Source organism: Pseudopipra pipra, chromosome 2 (genome assembly GCF_036250125.1).
Source record: "Pseudopipra pipra isolate bDixPip1 chromosome 2, bDixPip1.hap1, whole genome shotgun sequence".
Classification (NCBI taxonomy): Eukaryota; Metazoa; Chordata; class Aves; order Passeriformes; family Pipridae; genus Pseudopipra; species Pseudopipra pipra.
The window spans coordinates 95427446-95444812 of record NC_087550.1 but is presented as its reverse complement, the minus strand read 5'-3'; the positions used below and the strand labels follow the sequence as shown (position 1 = coordinate 95444812).

At 41.5% G+C, this 17367-nt stretch overlaps 1 protein-coding gene across 2 annotated transcripts in view; it reads left to right on the top strand.

Moving 5' to 3' along the window:
• The first annotated feature begins 922 nt into the window (after positions 1-922).
• The window catches only part of MYO16 (myosin XVI), a 375232-nt gene continuing 358787 nt past the window's right edge, over positions 923-17367 (top strand). Inside the window, exon 1 of one of the 2 annotated variants that reach the window (XM_064646539.1) lies at positions 923-1072. The gene's annotated coding sequence lies outside the window, so the exon portion shown is untranslated. The remainder of the gene's footprint in view (positions 1073-17367) is intronic. The other variant, XM_064646537.1, reaches the window with a different exon arrangement.

The window sequence follows — 17367 nt, the reverse complement described above, 5'->3', positions numbered from 1 at the left end:
AGTATTATGGGGAGAAGGTAAGGCTTACTCCTGTAATATAACCCTGAAGTGGGTTTTGGCCCAGCAAAGACAAGGATTTAGTGGAAGTGGAAGACTAGCGTATGTTGTGTAGGGTGATGCCTAGTGAGGCGTTTGCTTGGACAATTACTGTTAAGCCTCCAATGAAAAAAGATGCACTGATGCACACTTTAGCTAAAGGCAGGGTTCTCATCTGTGGGCAAAATATCTTAACAGCCACTCAATAAGGCGGCAAAAGACTATCACCAGGACTTATGACTTTGCTGCCTTTATGTTTGTTGCATGATTTTTACCTACAGTGCCAGGAAACACAGCCCTAAAGCAGCAGGGCATGAGTACCGGGACAAAAATAGATGCATCCAACCTGCCATTTGTTTTCTAACTACAAACCTCGTAAGAAGTGTTGCTTTTGCATCCATCCCACAGGGTGATAATTACGACATTCCCAGTGTTTCCCTTTTGCTGGGCATTATGTGTCAGTAGGAAATCAAGTGGGTCTTTGTTGTGCTGAACCACATCTAGACTGCTCCCATCCACACTGCCCTCCCGGACTCCTTTCTTCGAGCAGTTTACCGAAGGAGAGGGGCGGACAATGACGGTCGAAACACGAAGCAGCAGCCCTTCGCCCCGTGCCCCGCTGGGCCGGGTGAGCTCTGAGCATAGCGGGTGCGTACTGCAGAGGGAGGTAGAGGTGTTCGGTGAGGTGCGGGTCCGACGTGCTTGCCCTAGAGCGCCCCGGCAGGTACCGGGGCGGGGCGGGGCGGGGCAGGGCAGGGCAGGGAGAGCCGCCCCCGGCTGCCCCGGCGCTGCCGGCGGCTGGGCATCGCATCGCGGGGAGGCGGCGGGGAGGGGAGGGCGGGGAGGAGTGTTCAGGGAGGCGGAGGCGGCTCGGCAAGGCTCGGCTCGGCACGGCACGGCACGGCACGGCAAAGAAAGACCCCCGAGAGAAAGTGGAAGTGTGCCTCGCCCCGCCGCGGCCGCCTGCCCGGCACCGGCGGAGCGGCGGCCCCGCCGCCTCGGACTCGGGCTGCTGCTGAGACCGCATCCCCCCGAGGTGAGTGCTGAACTCGGGCAGGGCAGGGAGGGGGCGGCGGGGTGCCCGGCAGGCGAGCACCGCAGCGGGGCTGCCTCTCGGGTCTCCAGCGTCGGGATCTGGATGATGAGGAGGCACGTTTTGCGGAGGGGTTTCGTCGGTGGTCTCTGTGTGTATTGGGGGGAGTGAGGAGGGTGGTGGTGTGTGTGTGCGTGCTTTTTCTTCTGTTCGTGTTCCTTTTTGTCCGAGTGTCCGTGCCCTGCCCATGGCCAGCGGCCCCGCAGCCTGGCGCCAGCCCTGGTGGGCTCTGCCCAGAGGGAGGCAGGAGCCGCCCGCTCTCCTGCTGGGGAGCGAGAGAGGGAAATACGGTGGGTTAGTGAGGTGCTGGGCTCTGCCCGCTCTCATTGTGTGCAGAGGTGAGAAAACTAACCCAGGCTCTGTCAGATGAGCACTTTTCCTTAAAGGAGCCCCTTTGTGGACACGCCGTTGCCCTTCCCGAGCCCCCCGTTTGGGGCGGAGAGATTGCCGTGAGCTGGTGGAAATCAGTGCTGACAGGCAGCTGGGTGGCGATTTTCTGATAAACCTTTTCTTTCATTGGTAGTGTCAGTCGGTTAAATCCCAGTGTTTTGTGGGAGTGTGCCTACCGGATGGGTGACAGAAGGACTTCAGAGCAATGTTAGCAATGTTCACGCTCGTTTCCAGCACCAGCTCGCCTCAGGTGGCTCCTGAAACCCTGTACCGCTGTGCCGGGCTGGAGCGCTCTCTGCGCCCGAGTTTCGCAATTGGTAACTTGCATCTATGAGGTTGGATACCAAAATGCCTGGCTTTACACCCGGGCTGGGCTTGCTGGCCGTGGGAGCCTGCTCTGGAGGCTTGCTCTGGAGAAATACGATTTTTCCTTCCCTCCGGAAAGATAGGGAATAGCGTGTCAGGATAATCCCATGTGTTTCAGAAAGGGGGTTATGATGCATTTTAGGTGTTTGCACAGTGAGTTTAGGAGCTTTCGTCTCCTGCTGTGGGCTGTTTGTGGGCAGAATCTCAGGCAGAGCATGGTTTCTCGGCTCCTGTTCCCACAACTTTGTAAGAGACTATTCTCCACGTATTCTGCTTATGGAATCCTGGCTAGACTCACTATAATCACTACCAGAAATGAGAGGGCAGTGCTGAAGTAGTAGCTTATTACGTGATGTTTTACTTTGGAAATGATTTTGTGGGTGTAAAAACATTTTCGACTTCATTGCCAGCATTTGAGATGTGACCTGAGGGTAAAAAAAAAAAAAAAAGCATAGTACATATATGTGTGTATGTGTACAGTAGGTTCAAAGCGATGGGACAAGTTCTCTTGACTGGGCTATTGTTCGGAAACAGCAGGGGTGCCATTAAAAGTACTGGTGAAGACTGGGATTAGGGTGATTGGTAAGCAGAGCTCTGAACCATTGCAGTGATTTTGTGTTGTAGCAGCATTCAGAAATCCCAGCTGTAAATCACATTATACAAAGAGAAAGCCAGCGCCTGGCCTCAAGCGATGACACAGGTACAGCAAGCAATTTGTAAGAGGAAGGAATAGAGGGGAAGCCATTTGTCTAATATTACATAGGTTAAGCCAGAGCTCAAAGTTCCCAGACTGTAACTGGCTTTATATATTTTGTCTCTGTTATAAAACTTTTTCATTATGAATTGAACCTTTCCTGATTATGGAATAATTTTCTAAGTACTAGCAATAATGTTTGAGGTGTAGTATGCAGAACATGTATTTAATATGTAAAATGAATAAACGTCAACAATTTTTGAAATGGGAGACCAAAATACTTCCAACTGGAAGTGTACAAAATTCTTTAAATAAACATTCCTAGGATATCATATATTCTGTAATTGTACAGTAGGAATTAAATGGAGCTTGAGTTGCTTGGAATTTGTAGTGTTGTTTGAGGCAACTGACCATCATGATAACAGTGGTTTATTGTGCTACTTTGAAAGAGCTCTTGCATTTTATACTGATGTTATGCTACTTTTAAGTAGTACGGTCATTTCAAACCAGGATAATGAGATGAAAAGCATTTGGCATACACCCGTGTAAAACAAGATTTTAGTGCTAAATTCAGATCCTTTCTTGAAGGTATCTATAAAATACCATGGTTTTGCAGGGTGTCATACCAAGGAAAATAGACATCTAGGTTAAAGCTGTCTTAAGAAATTTTTGTCATGAAATGACAGTCAGAGCAGCAGTTTCAACCACATTTTTCCTCTTTTGGAAGGGAATGGTTTCTTAGCTTAGACATGGAAGCTCTTACTAAGTCAACATGAGGTAAATGACCATAATAATTGGGACACTTGAATGAGATGAATTACAGATTTGAACATGAGCCTCTTCTGTTTCACCAACAAATTATTTCAGAGTGATTTCTGTGTGTTTGTTTCACAAAAAAAAGTGCTTAAATATGTAGTTTGAATATACATGTACACATATACACAGAGAGGGTTTTTTTGTTCAATTGTGAGATACAACAGACAATACTCTTCCAATCTGAATAATGCTTTTATTCAGATTTTCATGAACATGAATTCTTTTTTTGTGCAGTTCTATAAAAAGTGACAAAATAGCGAAATTCTCATCTGAGTTAAAAAAGCCACGACAAAAACAAAACAGAAAAATCCAACCCCAAACAAGCATCATGGTCCAAAGCCACTTTGTACAGTCTGTCAGTACTATCTCAAGTTAATCTTGCGTGTTGACTTGTTACAAAGTGAGGCAAACCTCACCTGTGCATTCCCTGTTTTTTCCACTTCGTCTTCTTTCTGCTACTAACTCTTATTCAGGTAATTGTAGCTAATGAACATAGAAAAATGTTACAATCCTGCACAAAATTAGCAGTAATTGGGGATGAAGTTGATGATCTCTGGGAATGTTGTGTTTTCACGTGTTGGCAACAACAGCAGCTACTGGGGATACTTACCATTTTGTGGGCCAGACTTGCTGGTTTAAGACTCTGCCAAGTCTGTGTGAAATACAGTTTGTTGCATCTTTCTGAAAAAGATGACAAATAGTTTTTTGGCTTAGTAAGATGAAAGAAACAGCCTGGCAGGCAGCTCACTCTAACCTTTGCACTTAGATTTGTTAATTTTCCCTAAGGTGTGTGTTTCATGTGGTGCTAAGCCTAGCTGTTAATTCATTTAGCTTCTTAGAGGCATTTCACAGCAATCAAATAGACATTAATATGTGTGTGTATATGGCTATTCGCACAGCCTTTTTGTCGAGTAATTATTAATAAATAATTAATATTAATAAATAATTAATATTAATAATTAATAAATTATTAATAAACTTACACATGCCTATAAGTGTATATATTCCTGGTCTGTCTTATCACATATGCAGAAGAGGAGAGTTGGATTATGGATTTTAGTTTTTATTCCTTCTTTCTAAATGATCCACTTTAAAATAGCACTCTCCTTGATTCCTGGAAGTGTTAATGCAAACATTACATCTGTTTACTCAGGGAAAGATTTTTCTCTTCCCTGAAATCTTTGGGATCATGAAGGCAAGCCATGCAAGTAAATGGTTTTAGAGGGGGTTGACTTAACTGTGATTTTTGGATCATACGTAGAGGAGTACCTGGTTAATTCCAGACATGCTAAATATGGCTTGTTCCTTTCTGGAATGAATGTGTGTCTAGGATAGGTATCAAATCTTAACTTCAGTGGGCTTGAAAACATGGAAGAACACATGCATCCCCAGCAGTGCAAGGCTGACAGCTGTGTTGACTCAGAGATATAGGCACTGTGGTAGCCAAGCTAATTTTTCTGGTCCTTCTAGGCTTAAGCCACTCTCATCTGAGTTGGTGGGAGGAAGAGTAACTTCTGGATGAAAAATACAAATTCCTCCAGAATACCACATTTCTTGTAGCAGCTGAAAGGTATTTGAAGTTATTTTGCAAATCGTTTAAAGCTTTCTTTTTCCTCCCTCAGTGAAAATGGCTAAGCTGGCAAAACTGTGTTTGTTGTGTGAATATATCTGGCAATGAACAGCTACTGCTCAAAGATTTGTCAAAAGGAAATTGGGTAGTATGATTTCAGCCTGTAGTGAGATGCTAGAAGCTAGCGTTGTCCCAGAGGTGTGCAAGGATTTCTTGTAGGTACCTAAGGTATGATGTAGCTGTGGCACAAGCATATAACTGAACCTCATCAGGCAGTAAAATCCAGGTGACAAAGATACTGCTTGGGGTTCAGAAGACATAGTAGTTTTTATGATGCTCAGTCTCAAACTGGGAGTGCAGTATTCCTTGCAAATAGAAATTCTGTTGTCACATGAAGCAGTATTCAGTGGATTTGATAAACTGATGTAAAGCATTTAAAAAAAAAAAGGTTTTACTTTCAATACCTAAAGATCTGTGCATCTAGTTTGCTAGGATCATGGATTATTTTGTTTTGAGGTTAGAATAAGGTACAAAATGTTTGGAAAGACTGACTGCAGGATGTGTGGAATGTCAGGACAGTTGTGGAGTTTGTTTTGAAGCAGTTAAGTATGTTTCGGGTAAATGGACTATGAAGAAATCTTTGCTGTTTGTGTTGCAGTAGTTTATTGTGGATCAATTCTCAGTTGAGATGCCTTCATGTCAGGTGCTGTTTTATTTAGGTGTAATAAAACAAAAGCATCTATCCAACTGCATTTATCTTAATCTGAGAAATACCATGTCAGAGGAGGGAAGACCAGATAATTTTATATTTTTATAGTATCAGCAGCTAAATCCCATCACAGAAGCTTAATCTAAGCAAGTGCCCAAGATTCCTATGCAATCAAAAGAGAGAGATGAATGACAGTCTGGTGGTAGGTGTCTGAATGTCACCTAGCCCTGACTCTCTCTGCTATGCCAGTCTGCTTTGGGACCAAAGTGGAGGGATGTAGGTGTCCTTACCTGTACATGTGCAAGTCAAGTGAGGGCTCCAGCCTTCCTGAAGAAAGTACTGTCAGTGCATAACATTTCTCTGGCAGTGTCCTGGATGTCAGCTAGAAAGGGAATGTTTGTGCTCTTTGTCAGATCTGGATTGTAGATAAATATGCAATGTGCCCTAATTAGGAGTTTTATTTAAGGGACATTAGTGATTTAACACCCCAATCTAATTACTTTTAAGCTTCTTCCTAATTTTGCAATTAGTGCTGGAGCAAGACTTTTTATAGAAAATACACCCTTAAGGAAATCAGAACCACTAACTCCTAGTGGTTATAGAAAGCTTTATTTCTGTGACGTTCTGTAGATAATCTCTGTAAGAAATAGTAGTACTTTTACTTGGTGGCAAAGATAGAAAATGTGTCAAGTGTTTTCAAAAAACTATTGTAGTCAGTTCTTGCAACTTAAATGACTCTGACTTTAGAATGTGCATCTGTAGGATCGAATTCTGCTCAGATATTACCTAGTGGAGAAAGCATGCTTTAATCACTTTATACCACAGTCATCTTTGGCCTTCAGTGGATGAGGAGGAGGAGTCAGGGTGTAGCCAGAGTGTACTGGCTGTGTGCTCATGTAGTTTATAGCAGCCAAGACAGCTTTTTATAAACATAGATGGTAAGGTGCAATTTGGAGCAGCCATAAGCCCATCAAAAATGTAGTGTGGCCTTACAAGGATAAAGCTGGTTTTGTAGCTTGCTTCCAGGTAATCTATGTAGTGTGTTTCAGCTGGGCAGAGAACCTGGTGGGGAATATCCTGGCCCATCAACCAGGTGGTCATAACAATTTTCTCAGAGAAGGTCTCTCAAGTGCTCTCTCTGTTTCAATGAGCAGGCTTGCTATTTCCAGAGATTGATGAATTTGACTAATCCTTAGTACTGGAAGACAGTTCATGCTTTGCAGAGTTAAAACCTACTAATTTGTTTTCTTTAAATGCTAGTTTTTTAATGTTTTTGAAGATGAAGAGCTTTGTATCCAATCTGGAGTAATATAAATAAGGTCTGGAGAGAGAGATCTGTTTATTTCTTAAATGGACGTAGCTGGAAAACAAACAAGCAAGCTCTCAGGCTCGGAATACCTTATTCCCTTATTGGACTGATGAATCAATTAAGAATTAAAGCTTATCACTTGTTTTTATTGCACATCAGTTGTAGTAGGCTTTTAAACTAATCTTTTGCTTATTTGTCTTTGTAAAAGAAAATGTTTCATCTGTAGACAGAGCTGCTGTGTGCTTGGGGGGCTTTGAGTGCGGACATGTGCATTTAATGCAAAGCAGTCGCAGTTGCTTCAGCATGCAAGATCGTGCCCTGGGCTCATGATTCCTCAGTCCTGTCACATCTCTTCCTTTCCCAGTAGGACATGCTCGTCTACATCCCAGTGTGCCAACACAGCCATATAAAGGAAAGGATATAAAAACACTGCAAGCTACTCTGCTCTGCTTCCACTTCCTACCGCAGATACTGTTTTGATGTCAAGTGGCCTGGTACTTCCTTGACCCCTTTCACTGTTCCTCACTGAATGTGTTTTAGCATCAAATAATTTGGCTGTCACTTTAGTCCCAGGTTCAAGTCTCCCGATTGTTCACACTGCATATGTGCTAATGAATTCAATATCCCTACCAGCAATAGAGAAGTAGTTCCTTCTGAAGAGGGGCAGGGGGAAAAAAAGGCATTGTTGGCTGGCTAATTTGCTTCAAGGTCTGCTTTGGACGAACAGTATGGGCACAGACCCTGCCAAGTTTGGCTTCCTCTGCCTGGGACATTTCTCTAGCAATCTCCCAGGAGGTCTTCTGCCCTTAACTGCCCCCTCATGCCTGTGTTATAAAGAGCTTGGAAGCACTCCTGAGTGTCAGATCTGGATGGGCTTTAATAAGAGACCCTGGCCCTGATGGTGGTCAAGTAGATGGTGACAGCATCAGTAGTTTTACTCCACTTCTGTATCAACTGATATTTTGGTATTTAATCATCTTTTCTATGCTTACATATTCTTTCTCCCCCTGTGAAAGGAAATGTATGTACAAACAGCACACAGGAGGTGCAGGGTACCCTAATAGACAGTCATTGTCTTAAGACTAAGTGTTCCTCAGGGTGAGGAAGTCAAGCTAGTTCATGGTAACTTTCATTAATAGGGTGGAAATTTTATTTGTAATTACTAACTAGGCTTTCTGAATTTATGCTTGCATTAATACTTATTTGTTGCAAATATTGCCGTTCAGAATCCTGAGGGTTTTGTTGGTTGTTTTTGTGGCTTTGTTTTGTTTTTGTGTGGTTTTTTGTTTGGTTTTCTTTTTTGTTTGTTTGTTTCCTTCAAAAAGGTGAAATTTTATTCCTTGGTACAAGACTGGTAGCTTTTGCACTGGTAAAGGTTCTCCCTGTCCCCTGACATTCCTTCAACTTTTAGTCAAACAGAGGATATTTGAGGTTGATGTTACATTTCCCTTAAAAAGATTTACTAGAAGGTGCTGGATTGGGGTAACTGTGCAGTTGTTGCAGAAAGAGGAATCCTGGGCACGCAAAGGGAGAGCCCACAGCAGCTGGGCAGCGTCATGCTGGCTGTGGCATTCACTGCTGCTGCCGAAGCAGTCCATGGGCCAGACGGAAGTTGTCTTCCAGTGGACCTGAATACTTGATCAGTAATTAATGTAGTTGCCAACAGTGCAAGAGGGCAGAGTGAGGTGGTTTTACTATGTTCTTTATATAGTTTTCCAAAAATGGAATACACCACTTTCAAACTGTCTTCTCATTATTAGTTTTAAATACAGCTACTGCAAGTGATGTCTGCTAGAATGAGCAGTCAAATGTCCTCATTGTTTCAGTGGTGACCTTTAATACATATAATAAGTGCCTGTCCCTGCTCTGAAAAACTTCCAGTCTATCAGATGAGAGAAGAGCAAGGGGAAATTAGGTAGTATCCACAGGGACAAAAGAAGTAGCAAACATAATTTAAGTCAGAGGAGTTTCACTAGCTAAGAACACATTCCATTTCTGTTTTTTTGTTTTATATAGTAAGCCATCATTAGACCAGCTAGGTCTTAATATTTTAACTACTGTAATTTAAATAAAATCCATAGGATTTTTAAAAAGTCAGTTCAGTGCCAGTAAGTAGGACTGGATTTCCCAGCAGTTCAAGAGCAAGGATCCTGGAAGCAGAGGGGGGAAGGAAAATGGTGGTCTACTTTTAAGGAACAAAGCCAATTACTCTCTTCAGATGGTCTGCATGTGTGTCAAGTCACACACGGCCATACCCATTAATGAAATAGTGACCCACATGGTAGGTAAAATTGTCCTCCCTGGTTTGTGATGCACGATGAAGGTGATGGGCCATGGCAGTGTGCTGTAGCTGTTTGCACCAGTTGTCTGGTCTAGAAGTCAAAGAAATGTGCACGCAGATGAAGTCAAGTACCATAGGCCCTTTTGTTACCTACCCTTGGGTCTTCACTCAGTGCAGCATTATCTTCTGCACTGGGGATGAGAATATTTGAGAGGCCAGTGTGAGGTGGTGGAGTGTGGCTGCACTGGTAGACTGGCTGTGTGCATTCCAGAAGGGTTATTTGTGCTGATTAAATAGGCTGGTATTTTGGAATGACTAAGGGTGGGCCTGGGTATCTTCCATGCTTAAATGTTAGCTGATCTTCTCAGAAAGAAAGGACAGCAATGTTGTTGGCTGCTCTTGCAGCATATTTGCTGAAGTCACACTTATGGAGGAAACGTTTCCTTGGGGTTTTTTTTCAGTCCTGTTTGTGGGCTGAGAGCACATATGTGAATTCCTTCTTAGTTCAAACACACACGGTTCTCACACAGAGCCTACTGCTTAGGATGCTTGGGAGAGGCACATCTAGCTCACAAAAGTTAGGACTCAAAGCCCTGTCTTGTTGGGGCTAGAAATGATTTTTATAGTCTTCCTTGTATTGTTTCTGCATTTTTGTCTTCGTTCATTCTTGGTAAGACATTGGCAAGTCATGGATACCACTTATAAGAGTAAATAAGTGGCAACTGTTATTTAGTGTCCTTTTATTGAAGATGTCTACTTTCACAAAAAGTTTAACAACCATAGAGGAAAGAAATCAAGGAATTTTATGAGGTAGTGGATTAAGCCTAATACAGAATGCTGTTTTGCTTTTGTGTTTTAGCACAGAGCATGGCTGAGAACTCTGCTGACCTGGGTGAGACTGAACAACTTGAAATACTTTATGTATAACTATAATACTATAACAGAGTTCAAATTGCTCTCAAAACCCTTCATTTAATCTTGCTAATTTAAAAAAGCCACAAATTTGCAGATTGTTTTATATTGACACTTGTTAAATTTCACCTAATATTTGACAGCTGAAATCTACACATGCCATTTCCAGCTCCCATCTGGTGCTGCTACTGGCTACTGATGACCTTTCCTCTTCTCTTCCAAAGACCTAGTGATTCAGGAGTGAGTTAATAAGATATATTAAAGGAAAACAGGAAGAAAACCAATCCCATTCCTTACCACTCAGCCTTCATTTTGTGATGCCACTGACTGTTTTTGTGAAAATGCAGGAAGCCACCAGTTGTGGTTCTTCTGTTTCAAATGGCATTTTGATTCCTTTTCAAAACTGTTCTTTTAAATTACTATCATTACTACTGAAAACAAACAGTACTATCATTACTACTGAACAAAGGTTAAAGTTCCTATCAATACATCAAAAATACACGATGGCAACTGAGAAAAATGGTTAAACTGATTCCCTGTTAAATGTTTTTATAATATAATTTTTAGTATTATCCCAGTGATCAGCCTGGGATCAAAGAGTTCCTTAAATGAGTACGCTGTCTTTCTTCTTCGCCCACCTCCCTTAAATAGTGTGGCTTCTTCCTGCAGGGACTTGATGACAAATCATCTAAAGTTAATTTGTTAGTGTCCTAAACAGTGCTGAGCAGAATATAGGTGTTCTCATTAGCTCTCTTATTGCCTGAGTGTCAGCACAAAACTCTTGAGGGTCTGTTTGTAACATGAGTACGTCTTGATTTGCTTAATACACATTTTTATTCAGTCATGGAGATGGCATTTAACTGTGCTCTGGCTTCCAAATCCTTGGTGAATTAGTCTTAAGTGACCAAAATCAACAAAAAGTGTCTAAAGACTTACTGTGATTGATGTTTCTCTTTGCAGAGTGACTGGGTTTTAAAATAGTTGAAGGTTTGCTTAAACATCAGGCTACAGGGTTATTTACTGCTACAGGGAGAATTTCTGGTAGCTGTGCTCTATCAGCACACACCATCTTGTGAAGTGTATTTTTTTATGTTTGTGGAGTTAATACTGCCGTCACAGCAGTGCAGAGTAACTTACTCTTTGATGAAAGATTAATACTGTAACACTTTGGTTTTGTAACATTTGGTTGCCGATTTCTTTTGGATTTTGTTTAAAAAGTCTTCTCATGATGAACTGGTACTGAGATCTTACTTGTGTGTGTTAATCATGCTGGAGGATACAGAAAACTGCCTTTTTTTTGGGGGGGGGTGTAATCATGGGCGTTGAAATTTGCTAGATATTGCTCATGATTCTCAAACAATCAGTAATTAAGCACACTAATATCCTGGAGCTTGGTTCAAGTTTCCCTTGAAAAAGGAACATAATCCAAAGAATGAGAATCCCTTAAATGGGCTGACATTCTTTGTTCAGAATACTACTTTCTTTATCTGTTTATTATCTCTACAAAGGGAAAGTAGATTCCTTTACTGTAACTAAGTTTTAAGGAGTTAACAAAATCAATTTAAGGGGTGAAAAACTGGATTAATATCCCAGAGTTATCTAAGGAATTGTGTGTTTGTGTAATGGTAAAGGTTGCTTTAAGTATTTTTCAAGGTAAAACTGGTAGTTTCATTGTGAATTGTGTATGTCCTGAGAAGGTGAGAGGACTGTGTATTGAAATGACCACTGACCCATGTTTAGTTAATGCATCCATACTGCATAAAGTTTGAGTATGTATTCAGGCTATATTTTACTTTAAAATAAAGGTATTTATAATACCGATATGACTACTGTACTCTGGGATACAGTTTGTCATCTTATATCAGTTTTGGCCTGGGAAGAGAGTAAGTGTGTGGCTTTTATTTTTGTTTAAATCACAACATAGGGCAACAGCACTTTGAGCCTTTGTGCTGCAGAAAATGAAAGCATAAGGAGTCTGTATCTGTGACATGACAAATGGGGCCACCATTTCAGTCTTCCAAAGCATGGTAATAATGGAGTTAAATGCTGGAGCACTCATACCCTGTCACAAAATTTAAAGTATTTTTTGGTGTAGGACACAGCTTCCTCCAGTGCTGCCCAGCCTCTTCCTGACTGTGGCAACACAGTTATGTGTTTTACCTCCTCAAACACTGAGAGGCAACAAAAGCCTAAGTATAATTCTCAAATGTATCAATATATTTTTATTGTGTGTGTTATCTGTGTGTATAAATGTGTGTGCATACATATGTATGTGTGTACTGTAAAACCCCAAGTCTCCAGCTATAAGCTCACCAAAGTGTTTTACTTTAAAAATACACAAGGCTCCAACAATATCCACACTCTGGACATATTAGAAGAGCCTTTGGTTCTTTTGACACTTTAAGAGAGAATGCAAAGGAGAAACGCTGCACACATTTTCTCAGGAGGTACTTTATTGGTGAACATTAGGAAATAAGAGATCTTGGCAAAAAAAAAAAGGTATGTTACCCTTATAAAGGGTAACATACAACCAAAACAAAGCATTCCACAAAGCATTGACTTAGCACATGCCAACCCATACAACTTAGCAAAATCCAATCCATTTGGTCCCAAGTTACCCAATATATTAAGAAAGGAGATTAATAGAAGAAGAAGGAACAACGAAAGAGAGAGAAAAAGAGAAGATCATAGTTACCACCGGCGTCCTGTGAGAGTCCAGCTTCCACGTGGCCAGGTGGAAGGTCTCCAGCACAGACGGAAAGAGATCACATGTTGCTGTTTTTACTGCTTTGTCCCCCCTGTGGCTGCTCCTCCCAGGCGGGACTCCTGGCCCAGTGGCCGCTCTAGGACAGGGTGGGGGGAGGTGTTCCCACTGTGCCAACCAAGCAGAGACTGGATTAAGGGTACCAGGGGGCGAGGTGTGGGTGTGCTCCCGGCTGCCTTTGACTGACAGCTGCTCTGGGGTCGCTCGGTGAGGCTACATGGGCTGAGGTGTGGGGTAGGGCATTACCTCACCTCCATGAAAATCGACCTGTCCCCCCCACACCCGCAGCGGAGTTGTTCCGAGCCAGTGCAGTAATCCAGTGTCTCACATGTACATATATGTACATGTCTGGAGAGGTCTGGAGACACACCATCTATAACACTACCGATGCTTTTGAGAACGCACGCAGGATCACTCTCGACAAGAAAAGACAACGCAGAAAGATTCGTACCTTGCAGAATATACCACCTAAGGAGTCTTTCTGCTGTGCCTTTTGCAACCAGAGGTGCCTGTCTCGTATTGGTCTTTTTAGTGACCATTGTGCTTGTAACAAACGTGGGTAAAGCCCTTCCCAAATCTTTGTTCGTGAAGCCCAGCCATGATGATGATGATGACATGTACATATATAGACGTCATTTCTGATTAATATTTCCCAAGAAACTGGAAGTCATCCTGTAATACAAATAAGTTTTCATCTTAATTTTAAGGAGGAGAGGGTTCCTAAAACTTAGCAAGAGTATCTTCAGCAGCTGAACTTTGTAAAGTCTACATTTTTCTGGCAAGTTCAAAACCTGTAGCAGAAGGTACTTGCTCATGCAGTCTAGAAGATAAAGTGTTTTTTGCATAAATGTTACCAGCTTGTATCAAGAGCTGCAGCATTCAGTTAGACATGCTGCTTTATAAGGGAAAAAATAAAATCCTGTGCATGTACTTCAGCAATTTGTCATTGCTTTTCAAGCTTATTAACTTATAAGTAGCATTTAATGAGGATAACCACAAAGTAATTGATTTATAGAGTATGTTTATTGGTTCCCTAATGGATTTATGCATTAAATTTAGAGTTCCTCAATGAATATGTTAATCTATTTTTATATTTTGTATACATTTTGTTCTGTAAATAAACAAAAATATTTCTTCAAGGTCTTTATTCCAGGCTGCAGGTTGTCCATATGAGTGCCCAGTTTAAGCTTAGTGTAGACTTTTCTCCAGTGGACCCACTGCACCCACAGCTGAGCCCCTCAGTCAGGCTGGTGGCACCTCTATGAAAATGTATTTAAGAAAGGGCAGTACACCACAGAGCAGAGTGGGGGGAAAAGGTGTGAGAAACAACCCTGTGAGCACCCAGGTCAGAGAAGAAGGGGGAGGAGGTGCACAGTGCCAGAGCAGATATTTCCCTGCAGCCTGTGACAGGAACAGTAGTGGAGCAGGTATTTCCCTGCTGCCCATGGAGAAACATGCCAAAGCAGAGAGCTACCCAGACTGCAGCCATGGATAAACCCACGTTGGAGCAGGCAGATACGGCCATAAGGAACTGCAGCAAGTGGAGGGCCCATGTGGGACTTCAGCCTGCGGGAAGGACCCATGTTGGAGCAGTTTTTAGAGAACTCATGCTGGATCATATGCGGAAAACTGAGGAGGAAGGAATGACATGGAAGAACTGGTTGTGGTCCATAGACCAACCAAAACCTGCATTTCCCCATCTCCCTTAGGGATAGCGGAAGGAATCAAGAGTTGTAATGAAGGAGGGAAATGGAGCCTGGGAAGAGGAGATGGATTAGTTTTTGTCTCTGTTTCTCAATGTTCTACCTTAATTTACAAATAATTAATTTTCCCCAAGTTATGCCTGTTTTATCCATGTTGGTAGTTGGTAAGTGATGTCCCTGTCTTTATCAGGATCCGTGATCTTCTCCATCTTCTTTTCTGCCTCTGGCCTGTTGTTGAGGAGGGATGAGAGAATGGCTAGATGGGTGCTTGAAAGCTGGCTGACATCAACCTTCAGCAACAACCTAGACAATAATTTGGATTTGGACTACCAAATCATAACTATAAAATCCTGTAATTCTGCAGCTGTAATCTGTAATCAGATTATGAATCTCTAATAAATTTTATGGTTTGTGATCTACAATGTTTAAGAAAATAATAGACTGCAGTGTAGTCATGTTTTTTTCTTTTTCTAATTTTTACACATTTAAAAGTACTGAATTCATGCTAGTATGCAATAATTCAACTCGGACTCACCTTTTAAAGAACTGATTGTACTAATTTGTGGTTGTAAGTGACATATTTAACCACAAGGCTCCTTCCTTTTGCCTTTTAGGTAGCTCACCATACTTCTACATAATTCAGTTAGTTGTGCAAATTTAGTTGAAAAAGGAATAAAATCATCTTAAGAATGTCATCATGGCTAGGCTTTGCGAACGAAGATTTGGGGAGAGCTCTGCCAACATTTACTACAAGCATGCTGGTGGCTAAAAAGGCCAGTACGAGATAGACAGGGCAGATTGCAAAAGGCACAGCAGAAAGACTCCTTAGGTGGTATCGGCAAGACACGATTCTTTTCTCCTCAAGAGTGATCCCGTGTGCGTTCTCAAAGGCATCAGCAGCGTTATAGATGGTGTGTCTCCAGGCCTCCCGACTGAAGGCCAGATAGACCAGTTATGTTGATCAATATGGCCAAGGCTGAGATGTTGTTTCAGGGAGTCCTTGTATCTTCTCTTTGGGGCTCCTCTCTTGCGGCAGCTGGTGACAAGTTCACCATAGAGCAGGATCTTAGGGAGGCGGTGGTCCTTCATCCTTGAGATGTGCCCTGCCCAGCACAGCTGTGTTCTCAGCAACATGGCCTCAATACTTGTGACTGCTGCTTTTTCAAGAACAGATGTATTGGTCACATATAGAATGTATAGCAAAACTAAATGCATTTTGCCTATGATCACATGGCAAGAATAACTGTTTTAGTGCTTAAGGTGAAAAATTTATCAATTGGTAACATAAACTAATTAATTGCTGGTTTTGCAATGAAAATAATACTGAATCTTGCCTCCGAATTGCAACCTCTGTAGGCCAAGTAGGACATGTAATCACTGGCACTGAATATAGTACGACTGAAATGCTCTTGCATCTTCATGGACATACGTGTTCATGGACATATGTGGACATACATGGACATCTTTTTCCCTTGAAGCAATGTGTTACTGCATATCCAAATTGTGTGAGAAATTGGCATGCAGCACTAAAACATTGTTCTGGAAAAAAGGATACCTCTTCCTTGATGTAGTCTGAGTTTTGAGACATTATCTGTAATGGTTTCAGAATAAATGGGGACCTCAGCTATGCCGTCAGAGAAGCATTTTCTCCAACCCTGTTTTTTGTACATATTGCAGCTAATACTTAATTATTCATCCTTTAAGGGGCATAATACTGATCTTGACTTAGTCTATTATGTTGTCTGTGAATATATGATATTAATTGAGTTTAGATTAATTTAATCTAAAAAGCACATTACTAGTGTAATTTATTCAGTATCTTCTTAACAAAGAAAATAGCATTTATTTAAAGTAATTCAAAAGAAGGAAAGACTTCTCCCTCATTAGATAAGATATCTGCAAAATCTTGGTTCTTCTCTAAGCACACAGAAGACTGGTTTGTCATTTAATGCCTTATTTTGTAGCAGTGTGGAAATACTGTTTTTTTAGTTGCAACTACTGTAACACAACAAGTACCATTAATTTCTGCAAAAGGACTTTATGAACTGTTTCATAACCTATTATATGATAGAAAGTAGCAAGCAAAATTCACTAAAATTAGGATTAACTACCGAATTAAATGCTGTGGCAAAACTTCACTTGAGGGAAAAAGATCCCTTTTCTTGTAGGTATTAACATTCTAGAAAGCAGATATTAACATTTTAATACCACATTGCCCTCTCTTCCTGTCTTTCCTTCATGGAAAGCATTCCCCTGTACTGCATCATGTCTGCTGAAACCAGTGGAGTTGACAAAAATTGATGTGAACAATTGCAAACACCACAGATACAACCGCCTTTAACAGCCTTAATGGCTTTGGCTCCTAGTAGTAGCTCTCTTTGTTTTGCCCAGATTTTGTGACCAATACAGTAAGCTGTACAGGTTTGCTTTGATGATTTTCTTTTTCATGTGTTCTCAGTTTGGATTAAAAGTAAATACTATTTGTATCATCTCTGCAAATCTAGAACGAATTACACTGTTCCTGGTATAATTTGGTTTAGCTCCAGGGTAAATCAATGCTGTTGTACCAATTTACAGAAGCAAAGGCAGCATCTCAAAAAGGCATTTACTGTAATACTAATGTAATAAATAGTAGCATTTATTAGTAATAAATATAGTAATACTCTATATGAGAAATCTTGTAGAAGTGCACTGAAATTGATTAAATATTTTCTTGTTATAAAC